The sequence below is a fragment of the Bos javanicus genome, chromosome 3, assembly GCF_032452875.1.
Source record: "Bos javanicus breed banteng chromosome 3, ARS-OSU_banteng_1.0, whole genome shotgun sequence".
Taxonomy (NCBI): Eukaryota; Metazoa; Chordata; class Mammalia; order Artiodactyla; family Bovidae; genus Bos; species Bos javanicus.
In genome coordinates, this window is record NC_083870.1 from 53,774,894 (window position 1) to 53,797,633 (window position 22,740).

A 22,740-nucleotide genomic window follows, 5' to 3' on the forward strand; every position below is an offset into this window, starting at 1 on the left:
TACTAAATAGTAACTTTGTCACTAAAAATTAGCAATCATCAGAAACGAGAAGAAAACTCTAAAGAAGCAAAAATCTTTAAAACCTTTTAGTATTAATAAAAGTGTCCCAATTTTTATAAGGGTTGAGAACCACTGCTTTAAAGTTCACGATTTCTAACTGAAGACAGTTTGTATTTATAATAGACATGAAGGAAAAAGAGAGAGGGTTTCAAAAAACTGAAAGTCCTAATGTACATTTATCTCCATTCCCCGTCCTCTCCTGACCATAAACTTTCCCTTGGCATTTAACATCAAAGGTAGTTACCCTTTCATTCTTAGCTCACAAGCCATTGCAACCGTTCAAAGATAGAAATGGCAGTGCATTGTGTATTAAGAAAATATACATGTATCATTCCATTCCTCCCTTAAAACAGAAAAGATCACTCAGTTTATTTCTTCTCCCCCCTCTTCCACCTTCTCTTCCTTCTCCTGATACTCTGACACAATTCTACAAAGGGGAAGATATAGATCACTACAGATACTCAAAATGTTCAAGAGAAAAAAAATACATATTTTATCCAGCATTTCCCAGCAAAAACGTACTCCAAATTTTAATTTATATTCTTCTCAGTGTAACATAAAAATCCTAGCTAAAGACAGCCTCAATGTTAAACACTGCAAAAATAAGAAAAATAAACATTTCTGTCTAGGGAGTATTACAAAAATATTTAATACATAAAGTATATATGGATTTGGCCACGTCTTTCTATAATATAAGCTTTTCAGTAACTTATCCTGAACTGGGGATAGAGAGGTTAGGGGGCTATGTAAGGTAGTCATAATGTATGTAGGGTAATGGGGTGTGGAGAGAGTTATATACATCGTTTATTAATTTATCATTTCTTTTCTGGGATGTAAACTGTGTCCTAAGGGTAAACCAGAAGTGTTTTTTTATTCTAAGAAGTTAATATATGCTAATCTGACCTTTCAAACTAGGACCTGACAAGATATCTGTAAATTAAAACCTGCCATTAGAATTTTGGCAGCAGAAAGCAAGTCACAATGATACAAACACAGCTAAATCTAGTCACCAACACAGAGGAAGTGTAAATGTAAAAGATGGAAAAAAACAAAACAATAAAACCCCTTAAACTCTGGGTAGAGAGCAATGGGAAAAGACCTAAAGATTTAGGTAAAGTTAATCTCAAGTCAGTGTTTATCAGCTCTCCTTTAGAAAGGTGAAAGATCATCTGAATCATCACTGCCATCTCTGCCTTAGGCAGCAACTTTCCAGATTTCAAGGGAGCCGAGCGTTATAAATCGTTAAGACCCCTGTTCAAGTCCCAGCATGTCCATTTACTACTATGACCATTGACAAGTCACATTTTATCAGCCTCAGTTTCTTCTCTCCATCAAATGGAATAAATGAATCCTGTTTCAGACTGTCAGAAGAAAAAATACATTACAAATGAAATGGAGAAAAATGCTCTCTGTAAACAGAAAATACGGAGAAGGCAAAGGCACCCCACTCCAGTACTCTTGCCTGGAAAATCCCATGGACAGAGGAGCCTGGTAGGCCACAGTCCATGGGGTCGCTAAGAGTCGGACATGACTGAGTGACTTCACTTTCACTTTTCACTTTCATGCATTGGAGAAGGAAATGGCAACCCACTCCAGTGTTCTTGCCTGGAGAATCCCAGGGACGGGGGAGCCTGGTGGGCTGCCGTCTACGGGGTCACACAGAGTCGGACACGACTGAAGTGACTTAGCAGCAGCAGCAAACAGAAAATAGGGGGATTCCCTGGTGACTCAGCAGTAAAGAATCCACCTGCTAATGCAAGACACCTGGGTTTGATTCCTGGGTCAGGAAGATCCTCTGGAGGAGGAAATGGCAACCCACTCCAGTATTCTTGCCTGGGAAATCCCATGGACAGAGGAGTCCATAGGGTCATAAGAATCGGACACGACTTATTGACTAAACAACAACAAACAGAAAATGAGGATCTAAAGGCCACATATTATTATTCCTGGGTTATTATTTAGTTATTATTAAATTCCACTAGAGTGGGAATAAATCCTGTTCCTAAGTAGGGGATAAGTTTGAGAGGTCACAAAGGCTGTTCTATTTTACCTGAAACAGAATGACAGATGCTGAGGAAAGTCCTCAAGTAAATTAATGAACCAGAGGGCCAAGAGTATACCTGGGTATAAAAAATAGAGACAAATGGTTGAACAGGTCTTTCCTTTCAAGAGTCTCTCTTAATGACTTGTTTTCACTTTTAATCTCATGATGCATTTGGCAAGAAGAGGCACAAACACAGACATATGAAAATCAAATTTAAGAAGTCTACATCTATCTAAAAAAAGATAAAATTAATTGCTCAGTGCTCATAGTGTATCTTGGTTACTTAATGCTCACACAGTTATACCAATTACTGATAATATCACAATGCTCAAAGCAGCTGCATTTTAAGAGATTAAAGTTCTGAAGGATTATTGGAATAATGGGATCTTATAATTCAAATTACCTCAATGCTGCTAAAAAGAAAAACAAAGGGGAAGGGAGGGGAAAGTACAAATTTACCAGGCTGAGAAACTACCAAAGATTTTCCTTTCAAAGCAAAATCAATTATGTAATAAATATGTTTTACTATAAAAAATTCAGCATGGAGGGGGGGCGGGTATGATGAACATAGAACATCATGAATTTAGGCTTTGCTTTCCGAGGAAGCTCAAGTGCCCAATATGATGAAGGGGCTAAGTGTACACAGTACTGCGATTGTGCATTTTCCCTCCCTGCTACAAAAAGAGACCCCTCTTTGCGGAATTTCCTTTTTCTCCTTCCAGTCATTTGCTTGGATCCCTTCTTCCAAAAGAAAGTAAAAGACGATGTCACTGGCTTAACATCATTCAAACATTTAACTTGAGGCTACAATCTTCCTACCAGACTGACTCTCCTCAACCATCACACCTCCCCTGGTGTCCCTCTGCAAGGCTGGAATTCAACCAGACAGATAAATAAAGGCAGGAAAACAAGGCTGGGCTTTCACTGGGGGAGGGGAGGTGGGGAGAAGTCCATCTGATTTAGTCCCTGGAGAGAGGAGCTGCCAGAGAAATGAAGAAGCAGAAAGTCTGTGCAGAAAACCAACTTTTGCTCTAGCATTTTGTTCTTCACCTCTGCACTTCTGAGACGGAGCAAGACAAGCATGTGAATTGTAATTACCTAGTGAATTTGAGAAAACTCACTCTCAGTTTTACTCTGATGAAAAATGGCATTTAATGAATAAAGATGTCAGGCTCCTACCTTTAAAAGTACCTCTGTGTCAGTAAGGGAGCCTGGCTAAGAAACCACGACTGGAGTTAACAAACCAGACACCAGACTAAACATCTCACAACTAGCTGCCCCTCATTCCTGGTCACTACCTTTCCGGTGTGTGTGTGTGCATCTCCAATTCCCTTAGGTCCTGACAGTCTGGCTCTCCCAGAATGGAAAGCAAAGAGCCTGGACTCCTCTGTTCCACTGGCTGAAGAAGTAGGATTTCTGAGTCTGGACACCAGGACTCTTGCTTCCCTCTCCACCTCACACATCACCCTCAACTCATTCTCTTTCTCCCCTAGGTCCCCACCCCACCCACTCACAATACTGTTAATAACTCCCGGCCCAGGGAACAAAGTGAAGAACAAAGAGCCGCTGCTTCAGGCGGCAGGAGGAAGACAGGCAAGGGTGGAGAGGGCAGCTGAGGACTCAGGAAGCCTCCCAAGCACAGTCAGTCCTGCCTGGAAAGCTCCCGCCTAGAGTGAGTGGGTGAGGAAGCAGGGTAGGTCCCCGGGCTCCGCGTGCTGCCGCGCGCGTTTGCGCCCGTGTCCATTGCACCCCGCAGGCAGCACAGCCACAGAGTTTGGAGAGACCCTCCGAAAAAGCAAGCAGCCAGGGGCGCACAATGAAGAAAATGCACGCGAGTGAGGCTGCAGCACGGAGCTGCAGATCGGCTGAGTGACAGCCCAGCGCCCAGCCCGCGGGCTCACGACCCGGCCTCGCACCTGGACCAGGCGGCCACCCTGCACCCTCAGGGCGCTCTCCTCTCCGGGGACTGGCTGCTGGCGGGCTCCGCGAGCTGGGACCGGCGCGATGCGGCGGGGGCTTCACTCCTCCATCCTGGGACCCGGCAGCACGTTACAGACGGCCGTGCACTTCCTGTCTGAAACACACAGGGGAGAGAAAGAACGGGAGAGATCCGAGCGCTGGCCGAGCGGAGGCAGGGAGGGAGGCAGGCCGGCAGGGAGGGCGGCCGAGGGGGCTGCGGGTTGCATAACCGCCGCCGCCCGCCTCGCACGGTCGGCGGCCCCCAGCACTCTCCTCGGCGGGCGACCCGCCACCCCGGCGGCCCGCGAGGTGGCCGCCCCACGGCCCGGCCTCCCCCTGCCGGCCGCCTCGCCCGCGGCGCGCTGGCAGCCCTTCCGTTTCCAGCCCCCGCCTGGGTTCTCCTCCCCGCGCTACCTAAGTCAACTCCACGCCGTCCGCCTGCCTGCCTGCCTGCCTGCCTGCCTAGGGGTTCCTCCTTTCCTCTACTCTCCTTCCCGCCCCCGGGGCGGGGGTGGGAGTGGGGGGTGGAAATCTGACGAGGGGACGGTATAAAGACCGACAATCCTTACCAGGGGAGAGGAAGCTGGATTTTAAAGTTTAAGAGTCACATCCCCGTATATCTATTCCAGCTCAGCAGCCTAAAGAGCTTCAGGATGGGAAAAGACTTGTCTTGCGCCTGGCTGACTCAAACGGGAGAACGTGCCCGCAGCAGACACGAACTGCCAGAAAAAGAAGGAAAAAAAAAAAGTATTCTGTGTTCCTAGGCTCCCTCTCTACTGAGACCCTTAGCTGCACAGTGCCTTAATATTTATGTATACCAATTCCACATGAAAGATCAGCATATAGTGAAGAATGCATATAGTGCATTCTTCCAAAAAAACAAGTATTTCTCTGGGCGTACAAATCACTAAGCAGTTCCCAAATTCTGGGTTTATGTCCATTTTGTTACCCTCCAACTTAGGTGAACCTCAGTTCAGTTCAGTTCAGTTCAGTGGCTCAGTCGTGTCCGACTCTTTGCAACCCCACAAATCCAGCAGGCCAGGCCTCCCTGTCCATCACAAACTCCTGGAGTTCACTCAGACCTCAGGGTCCTGCTAACAAATTGTTTAAGAATCTGCCATAAGCAGAGTGTGCCCGCTCTAGGAGCGTTCAGTGCCCAGCTTCTGGGCTTGCAAGTGAGAACAATTTCATCCCTACCGTGCTTGCCCTTGCCCAAGAATCCATCAGGTTGCTAGGCACTTAAAGCACTGTCTCTGATCAACAGCTTCTTTTATCATCAAGGTGATGGCTTAAATAAAAGTTATTCTCGCTTCAAAACTCAACATGGAGAATAGTATATAATGAATGATTATTCTACATGAAAAGTTCAATTTTGACTGAAGTAGAAAGAAACTGATGGACATTAAGCTCCTGCTCAGTGTTAGCATCTCATTTTAAACTCCCTTAAATCTTAATATTTCCCAATAGATCTGCAAAAGTCCTATTCTCACATTCCCAATTGAGGAAACTGGGTCAGAAAAGTTAAGTATCTATCCCGATGTCTTAGCTAAAAAGTAGTCAAGTGGAGAGGTCTTTTCTAAGTATAAAGTCTGCGCCACTTCCTCTACACTCTAATTCTCAAAACAATCATGAATTCTCAGGGAAAAATCAAGCCCAGTGACTATCCATGATCCATCCCTTTGTCTCCCACTGAGCCTGCAAGTCCATACTATCACTCCATCACACTAGCTGGGCTCCTTACCCACCTGAATTATATGTACCTTGATGACTCAAGCAAAGGACACTGTGCTCTTTACCATTATCTACCACTGGCTCTGTCAGCCTTTTCAGAACCATTCACTGGCAAAAGTTCAGAAGGTTATGGGACAGCCACTTATATGCCAAGGTACAAAGTCTGCTCAGTTCAGAACCTAATCTGCTGACTAATATTTGTTCCCTGAATTCTTTTACTCTAACTGGGCTCTTTTAAGACGAAGGCAAACAAACACACAAACAAAAACCACACCCACACAAAATGAACAAAACACGCATGAACTCCACTCTTGATGAAATTTGAAATTCTCTCTTTTCATTTCCTTCTGTTTTAGCACTTAGTTCACACTCACCTGTCAATAGCATGCTGCTATTAGCCTCTTGACAAGCCAAGAAAGAGTATGTATTAAAAGGAGATTAAGAATCGTGGCAACAGTGAGACCCCAGACATTTGAGGGGGAGAGTGAGGGAGAAAGTGAGTGCTCTTGTCTTGTCTCCCGTGAACTGTGTCTCATTTGCCCTTCCCTGCCACCTTACTCAGCAGCACAGCCTCTGGGAACTCCAGAGTGGGTAAGTCAAGGCCAAGGACAGTTCAAGTGTGCCAGGAAGGGTTGAGCAGAAGCAGATGCCTTCCCATCCTTCAGGTCCGCACAGTGTCATGAGGGCTAATACTAAAAAACCTCCTGAGGGCTCTTAGCATCCTTTTAGGGTCCAGCTCTGCCTCTGCTGCTGTCATTTTCCTTCTTGAAGTCCCTTGTTTTTCCTGACCTGTCCACTTTTCATTTCTTTTCACAAACTTAATGTTTTGTCCAAAAGCCCTGATATTTCTTTCCCACAAAGTACCCGCTGGGAGAGAAGGGGGACAGAGAGCAGTTGCTCAAATTTCTCTCAATTCTCTCTCATTAAAAAAATAAAAAATGATAATTACTATGTTTTGGATACAATTCTATTTTGAAATACTTTTTGGTATCCCTGCCTTCATTGCTATTATTTATTAATCCAAGAGCCTTGAAGGAAAAACCTCTAAAGAAAAATTAAATTCTTGAGACAAAGCAAAGGAAACATGCTCAAGTCAAGCTGTATGGATCCCAAAGTTCATAGTCTGGATAATGCAAGACTCCTAAGATTGCATCTGTTCCCCACATATATGTATCCTAACCATCACAAGGCCTAAGCATCATATCGCACATTCCCATGGCTCAGCTATTCTCCTGCTCCTTCTGTATTTCATGGAAATTGTTTCTTGTTTGCCACTGTTAAGTAGGGAAAAAAATATTAAAACAACAACCTCATAAAAAGAGGGAAAAATGCTCCTGGGTAGGCACAAATGACACCACAAAAAATAAAACTGATTCTGGAAGAATACTGGAGGTTAATTTTTCAAGTCTCCACTCCCTAAGTACCACAGTCCATGGATGAATACAGCAAGGGTGTGAAAGCCATTTTTGAAGCTCCAAATTAAGTGACAAGAGACCGCTTTCCTCAGGACTAACGGGTGTGGAGGGGGAGATGATAAACTCATATCCAAAAATGATGTTCCTTATCTTTCTTCATCTTCAAAGAGGAAGTCCTTACTTTGACAATTAAAAATGTCTGCTATGCGATTTCTCTGTGTGAGGATTCCTGGCCATTATTACAGGATTTTCTGCAAACAAAAAAAGAAACATGACAAGCCATCTGGTTACCTAAGAGATTGCCTGCCTGTACCAGCAGCCTTCACAGTGGCATCCCTGTCTCTGTCTCCACTTCCAGGGTAGCACATGCAACAGGCTCTTCTGGGAAGGAGTTTTTTGGCACTCACACTCACTTCCCGGCCTCTGCAAGACCAGGACCTTGGTTTTCAAGAAAGACGTCTTCAGAGCCAACTGGCTGGCTTGATTGGCATTTACCCACAGAGGGTTATTAGCCATTTTCAAGGAGCCAGAGTATCATTTCCCATGGCAAACATGCAGCAAAAAAAAAAAAAAAAAGTCTGCCTGCAAGATGGTTTAGGCTCCCTTTTGGGCACAGAGTTCCCTGGCTTTAAGGAAGCTGAGAAGGAAAGCATTACCTAGAACACCTGCAGCCTGACTTGGGAGACCCAGCTGCAAGTCAGAAACACAGGCCAGGATGGCTACAGGCCTGAGCTGGTATGTGTACTTCAACACACACACATTTTGAGCAGAATTAGTACTATTTACATAGGACCCACAGGTGCACTGCCTCACTGGATTCTCAGAACTGCCTTTGCAGGGAGGACTCATTACCACCGCGTTAGAAGCAGCAGAGCTCATAGATGTTAAGTCATTTTCTCAAAGCAGTAGGTAATGGAGCCAAAATTCACCCTGGGTCTGTTCTTCCTCTTGAGGAGACATGAGTAGGTGCATTTTGGCTGTGGATTTATTATTCTGTGCTACACATCCTTTCCTCAGAAGACTCTCACTTTTAAAACACAACGTGGAATGTTCTCTCTCAACTACATCCTGTGACTTCATCCCCTTGCCAAGTTTTTTGAAAGTGTAAACTATAAATGTATTCTGCAACGGGCAACTGATTTTTAGCAATATGTCAATATAAATCAGGTTTAATCTGATCTTAGGTTGCAGCTGACAAGTGTTTAATAAAATAAAAAAGATCCACTGGTCAAATTGTAATGGACAAAATCTTCATACATTTTTTTCCAACTTAGAATGCAAATATATATGTAAAGTGGGTCACAATGACTGATGTACTGTGATTTAGTGAGTATAAATACGAAATATTAGCAAGGAACCATGAAGGCTTAGCTTAGATGCAAATACTTGTACATAAGTTAAAGTATTCAAACTGCTCCTGGCACAGACTGTGAGCATGAACAGCCTTGAGTTATTTACTGACTGTTGATCATGATGTGTATTGTGTAGACTAAACAGTGTCCTGTAAGATATTTTTCTTTGGAAGGCATGTTTTGTCTATTCATCTTTTGTAGTGGGTATCTCTGCCTCCTTATTAAAAAAATATTTAAAAAATTCTCTTTGGGCATCCTTTAAAAATAATGTATTAAAGAATCCAACAACTTAAAATAATTTGTCTTAACAGGTCAAATGAATATAGTACTTATTACTAAGACAATAACGTTCTTAAAAGGATTTTAAAAATACCTAAATATCTGCACAATTACACATTGGGAACTAGCACTAGGTGAGCTGATAGGGAAGAAGTCACACACATCACTGTCTACTGATATATCAATTCTCAACTATCTATTAAAATGGAGCCTTACAAGGTGGCAAAGTTGGACAGTTTCATCTTCATTTCCCTTCCTTTGCCTGTAGTGGCGTGACTAAGGCCAACAGCAGGAAAGAGAAACAAAGTGCCTGGAAAATCCAGAATGTTATTATAAACTTTTGAAAGATTATTCATCAAGTTTTAAACTAAACCTAGCTAAACAAATTCCAACCACTTTACACGTACTGACTCAATTATTCCTGACAACACTTTGAGGCAAGAACTACCATTACCTCCATATTACAAACCAGGAAACAGACAGAGAGCTATTAAATAATTTGCCTAAAGTAATACTACCTAGCAAATACCAGACCATGGGCAGCCTAGCCAGCCAGAGAATCTACCTTTAACCAACACATTTTACAACCAAGGAGACACAATTGGCTTGGACTTGCCTTCTCCAGCCTTAAAGTTCATGGGGAATACTCCCATGATAAGGCAGAAGAAGAGAAGTGAAAGGCTCAGAGGTTTCCTTTCCTGCAGCAAGAATGTAACCACTGGTTAGGCAGGGTCAGGGATATAGCACCTGCTACATGTTGCTGAATAAATGAATCATGGAAAGAAAGGAAAAGATATTTGCAGAACAGTAAAGTTGGGAAGAAGGGCTGCTTCCTTACCCTGACCAGAATCCTGGATTTTAAGGCTCCAGGATTGCCTGCCTCCAACACAACTGAATGAGCACGGGGAGGGAATGCAGTGCACTCCCCCTGCTTTGATCTTGATGAAGCATTTGATACAGTGTCCCATACAATCAGGATCTCCAAATCAACTGAAACTTAAGTGGCTACCAGATCCACACAGGAGTTAAGCAGGCTGGAAAGAAAAACACCGGTTATATATACCAGTGTGATGAAGAAAAGAACCACAAGGAACAGTATTCAGTTTGTAGTCAAAAGTAACTTAGGAATTGTCCACCCTGTTATAATCAAATTTGCACATACCATTAATTTGGGAGCTGTGAAAAGGGCAAATGAGGGCAAGCCAACTGAGTCAGTTAAATTAACAGAGAGGTGAAGAAAAACAAGAAGTTTGGTTTTATTTTTGTGCTCCCTTTAATTTTCAGGGAGGGGCTGAGAGTGCCCATTGGGTAGTAACTGCCTCTGGACCTGAAATGCCAAGACTGAACTAAGTAAAGTAAGCAACAGTAAACTGGATATGTTTAAGATTTTAGGACCTTCCATCTGAATTTCAAAAAGCATGATCCTATTATTGCATGGACCATCAGTAAGGTTCCATGGGAAATGATATTCCTTTCAACAAGAAGACTTTGTTAGCAAAACTCAAAGAAATGAAGGGGCTCAGAGGCTGAATTTAGAGGTCAGATGAAAAAGTCAGTAGTGTATGTATAATCTGGCCCTGCTACAAATATGCCGCTCCGGCAGAAGGTCATGAGAATGGTTTGCAAACACACGGCAGGATAAAGAACAGCGGAGAAGGAAGAGGGAAGAGAGCAAAAAACTTGGACTAACATTATTTTTTTAAGCATAAATTATCATTTCTAATTTTTTTAATGTTGAGAAATTGCTTTTCCCTTGGTAGAACTGTTTGCCTTCCCGGTAGATTTAGAAATCAAGAAACGGAAGTAGGAGAGGTCCAAGACATTTGCGGGGGGAAAAAAAGGCTAATTCACGCTAGGTCCCAGGAAATGCACAAGTGAGCATCATTTCATTCAACTCCTAAGAGACTGAAGAACTGAACTATTAGCTCTGTAGAAACCATGCCCCACACAGTGGACCCCATAACTCATGAGAGACTGTCGATGAAGGGACAGTCACCAAGGAAATGCTACATGATCCATTTCATTTGAAATTAAAGAAAGGGGTGGGGTAGGGGACTTAACACAAAGGCATGAAGATTAAAGCCATACATAGTGCATTCTCAATATGGGTGGGAAATTTATGTGAAAATGATAACATTCTGAGATTATTTAATATATATACAGAATAACAAGCAAGTGATAAAACCTAAACAGATATTCTCCAAGGTTTGACTGCTGGCCCCCTCCTAAGGTTTAAAAATGAGATTGATGACACATGATGATATGATGACAAACTCACAATTGGCCTCAGAATAGCTAAAGGCTGCTGCTGCTGCTAAGTCACTTCAGTCGTGTCTGACTCTGTGCGACCCCATAGACGGCAGCCCATCAAGCTCCCCCATCTCTGGGACTCTCCAGGCAAGAACACTGGAGTGGGTTGCCATTTCCTTCTCCAATGCATGAAAGTGAAAAGTGAAAGTGAAGATGCTCAGTCGTGTCCGACTCTTAGTGACCCCACGGACTGCAGCCTACCAGGCTCCTCCGTCCATGGGATTTTCCAGGCAAGAGTACTGGAGTGGGGTGCCATTGCCTTCTCCGAGCTAAAGGCTAGAGGTCCCTTATCTGACTGCACTCAGAATCATCTGCAGGCTTTTAAATACTATGTCTAGGGCAGGAGGGATTGCCAGTAGCATGGGATGTTCCCATTATCTATACATTTAAGAAACTCGCAGGCGACCCTATGTTGTAGTCTGGTTGGGGAACTTTTGCTGCAGACATTCTACTCCCTTCTAGACTCTGCCACCAGAACCAGCCACGATAGAGACTAAATGATTTCCCTTCTCAAGAAGCTTTAATGGAATAACCTTCAAAGGCAACGGAATGAAGTCCAAATTCCTTAGCAGGACACTTGAGGCCCTCTGTGATGTGTCCCAAGCTACTTTTCTGCCCTCCTTGGCTCCCACATCCCTCACTCTGTCACTGCACCATTCCCCAAACACATCACATGCTTCTTTTACATCTTTGGCACTCACTGCCCTAATGTTCCCTCAGCTTACCCACCCTTTCCCTACCAGTCACCATCTTTCTCGTCATTCAAGTCCGGGCTGCTCAAGTTATTTTTCTCTGTGAAAACTTTTCTGATCTTTCCAGCCAAAATCAGTCTCCCTTTCCTCTGAGCAAATGTCCAAAAAGTGAGCTCGTGCACAAATGACAGCATATACCGCATGCTGCACTGAATGACACTGAACTGCTTGTGGACTGGTCTCCCCCAGAGAGCAGGGCCACGGAGCTCACTCATTTCTCATACCATGGATGAGAGTCAGACAGCTTCAAAGTTTACTTTCTCAGTTACTCACAAGCACTGTAACCATTGGTAGGTTATTTAAACACTATAAGCCTCAATCTTATGATCTTTGAAATGGGAGCCACAAAGAAGGAGCCCTACCTTCACGACTGATTTGAGCATAAAACAAGAAATGTGTTCGGCCCAAAGCAGACCACATAAAATGTGCCAAGATGATAGCTGTTGGTATTCTCTATCAACTTTTGTTTCCCTCCCTACTAGAATACATCACAGACACATCACAGAAGAGCTCCAAAAGCATGTGCTTCCACTCAAAAATAAATAAATAAAAAGCATTTGCTTTCAAAGTGATAAACAGTGATTTCTTAAAATTTCTTAAAGCCCTTTCTCCTTGCCCAATTTTGTTATGAAGGGCATTTCATAACATTTCTATTGAGAAGTCATCTCTTAATCCCCTTTCTTTCCTTCAAAAATCAATGTACAAAATTCTAACGAACAAGCCCTGTCTGTCCCTCCTACTCCAGCTTGGCTTTCTGCTTTGAACTACAGTAACTGCCTGCAGCCACAGTGTCGCTGCCCAGAGAAATGCCTGCTTCACCCTCACAACAAACAGCACTTTGTAGGCAAACTGGAGGCGAGCCCAAAGTAGGAGGGGGGAAAACCAAGGAAAAGGAGTTTGGGCCAGAAACTGAGTCGACACCCACATTATCGTCACTCTGGAACACAGGTAAGGAGGGAACAGGAAAGGAGAGAAGCTCAGATCAACGCCAACCTTCCCAATAACTCCCAGGCATCCAGCTCATCACCACCCACCCATGAGAGAGACTCCAAGACTCACAAAGAACGCGCTGGTTCCCAAATGCCCAATACACATGGCCACTGTTGTCGGTAAAACATCATCACGTGTAGTATGCAGCTTATCCCACACAATCAATCCTGTTGCTGTTATCAACCTCTCCACCAATTACAGGGGATGAAACCCAAGTCCCAAGAAGTCTAGTCAGTAGGGAAGTGACAGGACCAATACTCAAGTCCTCTAAGCTCCAAACCCTTGGCCCTTCCCACTGTCCTTTATGAAGTGTGAAAACAATTTTTAAAACATTCTCAGAAGCTCACCAAATCCCTAAGTTGTAAAGGTAAGGTCGTTTTTGTCCTCTTAAAAACAATTCTGGTGCAAAGAATGAGGACTGTCACAGCAAGGAGGCCCCACCTGCAGCCCTTAGAGGGATCAATCCGGTGTCTCAGGACAGGACTCCAGGAAGACCCTTTAGTTTCTGTGCCGAGATGGAAAATATCTACTGACCATGCTGTTTGCTCATTTGGTTTGGGGATGAAGTGTTAGGGAAGGAGTATAATTTTTTTTCCTTTTGTTTTAATCAAACCCTGATCTTGATAAAGGTGAAGTGAGGGGGAAAGCAAAAGAAGATTCTAAGACTTATTTGAGATCCTTGACGAGAGAAGAGTACTGGAGTGGGTAGCCTTTCCCTTCTCCAGAGGATCTTTCCCACTCAGGGATTGAACCCAGGTCTCCCACATTGCAGGCGGATTCTTTACCATCTGAGCCAGCAGGGAAGCCCAAGAATACTGGAGTGGGTAGCCTATCCCTTCTCCAGCAGATCTTCCCGAGCCAGGGATCAAACCAGGGTCTCCTGCATTGCAGGCAGATTCTTTACCAGCTGAGCTACCAGGGAAGCCCACGAGAAGAGTACAAGAGGCTGTAATGCAGTCCTCAGACCATGAATGCCTGGGTTCCAATCACAGCTCTGCCACCTCCAGCTCTGAGGTCTTGAGTCCCTTGGCTGCTCCCAGAGATGGGAAAGTGCAGCCAGATGGGGAACTGGGCCTTGCCGTCCTCTGCTACAAAATGGGCTGTTGTGAGCAGTACGTGAGCTAAAAACACATAAAGTGCTCCAACAGTGCCAGGCACGTGTAAGTACAAGCAAGTGCTTCCTATTATTATTTCCAGAATAGATTAGTCTCCATGATTGAGTTCTTTTTTTAAGTGTGTTTTAGAAGGTTAAAGAAGATTTCTTAGACAAGTTGTTAATCCATAATGCCCTAAAACAGCACAAAGATTTATTCACAAGTTTCACTTCCTGACAGGATCCTCCAGGATTTCCATCTGTGGACTAGAGTCCCTGGAAGAACAAACAGTGGAATCTAAAGAATTTTCCTTCTTCCCAGCAACGGTGCAAGTAAATCTGCACCCATTTTTCTCAACACTACAAACAGGCTTCCACACTGAGGAAAAAAACAAGACACTTATAGCATTAAGCTAACTAACGAAGGGGAAAATTTTTAAATTCACTTTATATCTGAAAGCAACCTAAGTGTTAAAAATTTAAAGTTATACTAGTTGAGAAAGACATGGTCCAGATCATGTTGGGATGACAATCCTAAGGACTGGGATAAAACCTGATGAATCAAAAGATTATCTTCCCCATAAAATGTTGGAATTCCAGGAACAATGGGCTATCCCTGGGATGATTGAGGGAAAAAATGATTTTAAAAATCCCCTTTCAGGCTAAAAGTCTAGACTCAGCTAGACACAGAGCTCTGCTAAAAATCACCTCTCTTCTCTTTCAGAGAGGGCGTATATACAACAGATTAAACAATGGAAGGATTTTTCCCCAAAAGAGCAGATAAAACTTAAAGACAGCAGCACTAGAAGGAAGGGTCACAGCACTGGTCTGGGGTTGTGTCCTGCTCAGGGAAAGAAAGGCTAAAACACAGCCCACACTGGTCTCCAAGCAGCGTGCCTGGTGGAGCAGATGTGGCCCCCGCTGCCACCAACTTCACACGGAAGGGTTGTGGGGGCAGTGTCAAGTGGTGCCAAGCACACCAACTCCCCATGAGCAAAGCAAGCTGGTGTCCAGAGCCATCTCGGAGCTGGAGGCCATCATGCATAACCCCTCAAAACAATGCTGTGCTCTGGAGAGGGGCAGGGAAGAGTCTTGGTTTGTACAACGGAAACATTTTCAATTTTCCTGGTTTACTTTATGATGCCAGCTGTTCTATCCCCCTTCCTTTCCTCACTCGATATTCTCCTTTCATTTACACTCCAATTCTCCTTCTGCAGAAGCCACGAGTTGACGTGCACACGAGGGATGGCAAGACAATAGCCCCCGCCTACCCACAGAGGTTCTGCACTGCTTCTAAATGTGTATCAGATCACAATTTTCCCTTCTCAGGTAAGGACTCCTCTTTCTCATTTCTCTCCTATTACCCCCCAAATCAATTCTAAGATACAAAGAAATCTTCCTCTTCTCTTCTGGGATAGATGATCTTTCTTCACCTCCAGCGGCTCTTACTCTGTGTTCGGTATTTCTAGGGCCACTTGCCTCCCACAGCTGTATCTTCTACCTGCTTTGCTCCCGTACTCAACATATTTCTCCCTCAATCATTACTCCTTAGAAGGAAAACCCCATCAAATACATCTACTCTGGATATAATAAATCAAATTTAAAGAGCAGAAATTATTACATTGACAAGTATGGGGATTTTGGTTTGCTTTGTTCTGCTTTCTGTGTGTATGTGGGGCGGGGGGGGGGAAGGCGGGGGCAGGGGGTTACACAAAACAATGACATCAAGTTTTCATTTGTTTCAACTTTTTAAAAGTGTATTATGCTTTTTGTTGAATCCTCTGCTTCCATTTACCTGGCCACTACAGAGCTATCTATCTCTAAGGGCCTAAGATCACAGGCTCTATCCAACCCACAAAGCTATTTTATTGGGTCTGCAGGAAGTTCTGTTTCAAATGTTGAGCTTAGCCAATCTTTCAAAATCAGGAGATTTTTAAGTAATCCAGATTTCTGGCTTCCAGTGAAGATCTGTCAAGACTGGCCCACATTCCCATATGGCAACAGTTGGCTGCTGAATAGACTGGCTGAACAGGACCCCCTTTACAGGACCTGCATTTTCTGGTTCAGTCCAGGCCTGCCCCCACTCCCCCACCCCCATCACTCTACCCTGAGGTGAATACCAAGTGCCTAAGTCACCTCACGTGAGGCCCACTTCAGGCAGTGTTTGGTATATGCCTAAGACCATAGCTAATATCCAACTCCAACTCTCTCTCTGGTTAGCGCAGAACTTACAGGGGTAATTAGAAAGTTTCTCCTTGATACAGAATTTTCCAGGTATAATTCATAAGGAAAAGAACTTACAACTCAGTAAAAAGGAAAATGTCCCATAGTAAAGAAATACTTGATAAGCACTAAGTTAAAGAGAAAGGCTGTATGTGTGGTGTGTGCATGTAGGAAGAGGATTTGTTGTGTAAGCTGTGTAACACTGCAGACCATTTTACAATTTGTACTTTATTATTAGCTAAACATTAATATGAAAAATAAAACCATTAAAGTAGAAACTCAGAGTGAATTCACTCCACTGAAATGACTATACTTGAACATAATAAATCTATGAATGAAACAGACTATATATATATCACATAAATATATGGATATTTATTGATTCATTATTAACTCAGAGGATATGGGTATGATTGTCTTTAATTGCATATACTTGTGATAGCATTTATTCAGCAAACCTTTGCACAACACACCTTCCAAACAGTAGCTACATCCTTCTACGTTTATGTACAATAGTCCTGTAGAGTCAGATCTAATTAGGGGGAGGGCACTGGTGTGCTATTACAAGTGGCATTCTATTACCAATATTGATGATAAAAGAGAACAGGGCTAGAGAAAGCACCGAAACAAGTGATTTTAAATTACCCTCTCAATTCCAGGATCAACTTTCATTCAAGTCATTTTACTGACAGGCTGGTATTTCTAAAACCACTGTGTTGATGAGAGCTCTGGCCTGCAGAGCAGGGTAGCTCACAGCTCCCCTCTTCTCAGCTGTGTGCCCGTGCTTCAGATACGGTCCATAAACAAGGAGCAGGAACCAGACGAGCTGGAAGGTCTCTTTACGACTCAAAATCAGATTCTCTTTTTTAACAGAAACATTATTATAAAATGAAGAAAAACAAACCTAAGAGAAATGAGAGGAACGCTGTACGTAAGAGAATGAGCTTTGAAATAAAGACTAGTTTCAAATTCCACTTGCCCCACTTCTTGTGATTTTTTTTTTTTTTTTTGGAAAATCACATAACCTCTCACGCTTCAGTTACCTCATCCCTAAAGTGGAAACAAGTCCATCTTCCACTCAGGACTGTTTTGCAGATTAAATGAGAATGCATGTAAATTCCAGGGCATGGGTTTGGAATTATCAGTAAATGCCTAATAAATGATGGTTGTTATTACCTAGGAGTATTCCATAAACTCTTGACCTAAGTTTAAAAAACTAGTTATAGATGATAATAAACTGATCTTAAAAGCTTATGAAGTAGGGTATTATTACAAGAATCACAGGGGTCATTTTCGAAAGAATTTGAGTATTTAAACATTTCTTAGAACTGGATTGGGAACAACCTGTAAAGAGAATGTGACTGATGGTACTTCACACCCAATGTGAAGAGCATGAATGTGTCTGGTCTCCGTTGAGTGAGCTCGGCAGAGGCAGCTTCCTGGAGGCTGACACCCTTGAGGGAAGGGCTGTCTTACACTTCTCCTTCCTCCTCCCAGATTTGTAGACTTCACTGCAGTCTTGGTGATCTGTTGATGCTGAGATTTAGCAATGGGATTTATGGGTTGCTGTGGAAGTGAAGTCTTTTCTGGCAAAGTCCCTAACTATTACCAGCAAGCAGAGAAGGAAAGTAAAAAAGCTTTTTAAGAAATGTTTACGATAGAACTGAACATCAATATGTGTGCTCTTTTCCCAATAGCAGGTGTTAAGAGGAGGAAACGGACATCTCAAACATCTCAGGAAGGCAGTAATTCCCAGATTTTTGATATCACAGACTAGTAAAATTTCAAAAGAAGACTGTCATAAAATTGCCAGATTTTAGAAGAAATAATACCAAAGACAAATCATCACCAGTCTTTCATAACCTATCAAAGTAAGCAAGATATTCCAACCAAGATTTTTTTTAAAATCCTTTCAACTAAATAAACTTAGCACTAAAATTAAAACTGAAAAGCCTGCTGCATTGTCTCTATTCTTATTTTTCCACAGGCTGGTGTAACTGTCACTATGCATTCAGAATGGACCACAGGATGGTCCCCTCACACCATCCAGTCCAGGATGTAGTATCTCATGCAGCACCAAGGGCCGCACAGTGGACCATCTGCTGTCTTGGTCATCATCTTCGAAGGACACAAATGTATCCTTAAAGCTCCTTGTTTAACTTAACTACCAAGTGTGTGCTTGTCAGCCACTAATATTTCAAAGCTTCTCTAAGGTGTCAATACCCACCCTTTCTGTACAACTATGCAAGACGCTGGCTCTCAGTCTTGGCTACACACCAGAATCACTTCGGAGTGATTTGGAGTATGTCATTGGTATAGTGTCACACTTACCAGATTTCACATATCTTCAACAAGAAGACATTAGGAAATCACCATTCTTGGATGTCTCTTGAAGCAGACAGGACAGAAATCCTAGGTAACTTAATGCCAGGTTATGCAATTGAAACTTCACTCCCAGAGACTCTGACCCAAAAGATATAGGGAAAGGTCTGGGCTCATGTAACTTTAAAACATTTCCCAGACTGATTCTGATGCCAGCCAGGACTAAGCAAAGCTTTTTACATTCTTTCCTGAATTTATGTCTTATAAGGCTTTAAGGAATGCACCTCTTCATGTACTCCTTCAGGTATCAAATATCAACGCAGGGCCTGCTGTGGCGGGGGGGGGGGGCGGCACCAGGAAATGAGTGGCGCACAAGACAGATACATCTCTGCCTTCACCACACTGACAGCACCGGAGCAGGGAGACAAGGAAGCTGCCGACTGAAATAGTACATGGGACCAGGGGGAACAATCCAAGTTTCCTCTGTCCCTCTCCTAGCGGTTTCATGGGCGTCAGAATCATCTCCTCCTGGCTGTCTTCTGTCTTCTTTCCAGATACTAGAAACTATATTTTTATCAGAAAAACAGATGGGCAAGGCTCTGTCCTCATGGAGCTTACATTCTGGCAGGACTGTCTACTATTTCTAGGTATATTACATTGGTCATTCCAGCTCTGGTGTCTCACCTAAAGTCAGATGCCCATGCTTTGAACAAAGCACAGTAGAAATTCAATTATGACTATGTTTTCTGTTTTGTTGCCAAAATCTTTTTGATGAAGCTTAGCATTTCGCGTCCTTTTTAATCTGCAACAAGTTGGGAAAACACTGTAAAAATATTTTTGAAGCCCTTTCCTGGATCTTCCCACCAAAAACCATCTTATGACAACTCTGTAATTCCCCCCTTAATACCTGACCTCATATTTGCCCACAAAGAAACACACCTGCAAATCTTCTGATGACTAACATATCCTGGTGCAGTTTCCCTGGAATAAATCCCTGTTGGTTAGCTATTTCATAATTCAGAAGAGCGCACTGTCATCTGTAAACTCCACTGTGTATTCCTTCTTTTGGATCAATTATGTAAATAAGTCCTAAGGGACCCCACTGTTTACTCACCTCCAAGCAGAGTAATCTTTATCCTTAGCCTATATCTGTGGTCTTTCATGCAGGTCGATTCTAATGCCTGCTCCATGAGTGTGTGTGTAACCTGCCACTAATCACATCACCTCCTGAGGCCTCAATTTCCTCTTCTACCACATTCAAGCACTGATCATTCCCATCTATGAAAAATTCTCTCCTTCTACACAAAAATGATACACTGCACTTAATTCCAAGGTGACTTCAACTTTGATACAGCCTTTCAAAGTGTAAAAGGACAATTTCTAAGGATTTTCAAATATGTCCCCACTCAAGAAATCTCTTAAATTCACAAAACACTAGTTCTTATAGAAACAGTTTCATCTCCAGAGAATACAGACAGGTTCCCCATGTGGGCCACGCACAGAAGTGAGAGCAAGCAGACTGCACCACCTGGGCAGTCTGCAGGTGGACTGGGCGCAATGGACGTTCCTAACAAAAGAGGTTACATGTGTTGGCTATGAGATCTGGAATCTTGTTCTAGCACTCTCAACGCTACTGGATGGTGACCACCTGAATCAAGTAATTTATTTAAATCAAGTAATTTATTTAAATCTAGTGTGCTGGACAGATCTAGAACATTTGGATAACCTGGCATTAAGCTACCTAGGATTTCTGTCCTGTCTGCTTCAAAAGACATCCAAGAATGGCGATTTCCTAATGTCTTCTCGTTGAAAATATGTGAAATCTGGTAAGTGTGACACCACACCAATGACATACTAAAGCTCAGTTCTAGCAGAAAGGCCTGTCTCTAAGACCCCACCTCTCTCTCCTTCCCCAAAAGTAAATCTGTCACTAATTAAGTATTTCAGGCATTCTAGCAAAAAAAAAAAAAAGAAGAAGAAGAAAAAAAAAGCTTGAGTGGGAACAAACCTCATACATGGTTTCTGCCAATACCAGTTATTACCCTATTTACTTCTTCACAAATTTCAAAAGCAACTCTGATTTGGCAAGCTTCAGATTTGCACAGAACATTGGCAATTCTCTTCCAGATGTCTAAATAGAATTACAAAGACCCCAGAGGATGGAGTACGGATTTCAGAAGCTTGCAACAGACTCAAATAATATCAAAAGGGCACTTCAGGTGCAAACATTAGCAACAACTGAACTCACTGTAGCTTGGCCACAAACACAAATTTCTCAGATGCCCTAAGCTCGGGGTTCATCAACCCCTGGAATTCCCCTCCATCACCCAGAACTCCCAGCTTTCAGATAGGACAAGCAGCGCCAAACAAAGTACTGCATTTCATGAAGTATTAATATTAAGTGACTACAAAGCTTTTGGCAGAGTCATCCTCCACTCCTCTCTCATATGATTAGAAAGCAGAATTAAGATTTTGAAATCTCAAAAGACTTGAAGACTGGACCAAAATAAATGGGACAGTACTGAAGAGGGACAAAACAAAAAACACCCACTCAGCTTCACACACACACACACACACACTTGCACAATGAACACAGGATGCAACAGCTAATATGACAAATACCTGGGAGTTCTGACTGTCCAGACCCTAAACATGAGTCTGTGCTGGGGCGTTTCGTAAGCTTAAGCTGCAAAAAGTAGATGTTTGTGCCTTGATCTCAGGAAACAGCTGTCCTACTGTACTCTTTGCAGACCAGGTCAGGTCTCCACTACCATATTCAATTTCAGTCACCATGCTGCTGCTAAATCGCTTCAGTCGTGTCCGACTCTGTGCGACCCCATAGACGGCAGCCTACCAGGCTCCGCCGTCCCTGGGATTCTCTGGGCAAGAACACTGGAGTGGGTTGCCATTTCCTTCTCCAATTCAGTCACCATAACTCTCCATAAAAGATGCTGACAAACTCAGGAGGCAGAAACCATGTCCCATGTAGAACTGTGAAAAGAATTAGGACTATTTTGCTTTGAGAAAAGTTAATCGGCTGGAGTGGCAAGAAGGAAACGTTATTCTGTGTTTGCGCCTTTGCAGGACTGTCTGAGGAGGTAGGTCGTTCCAGAGGAATGGAATCAACAGAACAAAGTTTCAGGGAGGCAGTCATCAGCTAATGATCATACACACAGTCCAAAGGTAGGATGGCATGTCTTTGTAAGTAGAGGTCCCTGTATCTGGCGGTGTTTAAACAGATGCTGCCTTACAAGTACGAGTTTACTAAAGAAGTTAGACCAAGACTTCTCTAAAATGCCTAGTCTAATTCTGTGACTTCCCCATCTGCCAGGATCTCTCAAAAATGCCTTTTTCTCTGATTAGAATTTGCCCAGATTCTAATCCCTTCAGGCCTGAGTGTTGCAGAAGTCCCCTCGATTGGCTTCCCAACTCACGATCCTTCCTCACTTTTCAAAACCACCTCCTCCGAGGCCTGTTCTCAGATGTAACTTCACAGTGGCTTCTACCTTCCCTATCTAGGCAGAGTGTTTCAACTTTGGCACTACTGACATTTTGGACGGGACTGTTCTTTGTAGTGGGGAACATCCTGCACACTGCAGGATGTTTAGCAAGATTCAGGGTCTCTGCTCACTAGGTGTCAGTAATGCCTGCCTCCTAGCTAGGACAAGCAAAACTACAACCGTGTCCGGATATCCCAAATGTCTGCTGGGAGGCAAAGTAACCCCCCTGTTGAGAACCACACTTCTTGAAGCAAATAATTAACACCACTGACTTGTGGTTCAAGTCTTCCACGAACTACATCCTCTCTACCTCCCTTCATCAGACATGTTCTCTGTCCCAGCCAGGCAAACCTATTTTTGACCCATGACACACCTCAAAGCTTCCCCTAACACATGTGCCCTCCCTCTTCCACAATGCACAAACACTCCCAGCTGGCTCCAAATACTCTTTCCATCCCGTATTCCTCGGCCTCCTAAACAAATGCAATCCCTTGCTTCTGGTGGTGGTCTCACATGGACTGTCTTACTTGCTTTCTATTAGTACAAGAATCCTCTCCTTCTTGACTAAGGCACCCCAACACCCACTCAGGTTCTCTGCTTCCTGCTGGTACTCAATAAATATTGGCTGGACTTTTCAAAATGTCAATATCAGCTTCAGTGATACATGAAAAACAGGTGAAATCCCTTACCAACTGCCATTTCAAGAACAT

The 22,740-nt window shown here is 43.2% G+C and overlaps 1 protein-coding gene across 4 annotated transcripts in view; it reads right to left on the reverse strand.

Moving 5' to 3' along the window:
- The window catches only part of LRRC8D (leucine rich repeat containing 8 VRAC subunit D), a 131,562-nt gene that overhangs the window by 106,509 nt on the left and 2,313 nt on the right, over window positions 1-22,740 (reverse strand). The window contains exon 1 of one of the 4 annotated variants that reach the window (XM_061411287.1): window positions 4,021-4,104. The exons of the other annotated variants lie outside the window; for them this stretch is intronic. The gene's annotated coding sequence lies outside the window, so the exon portion shown is untranslated. Of the gene's footprint in view, window positions 1-4,020; window positions 4,105-22,740 lie in introns of those variants that run through there. 4 annotated transcript variants of the gene reach the window in all.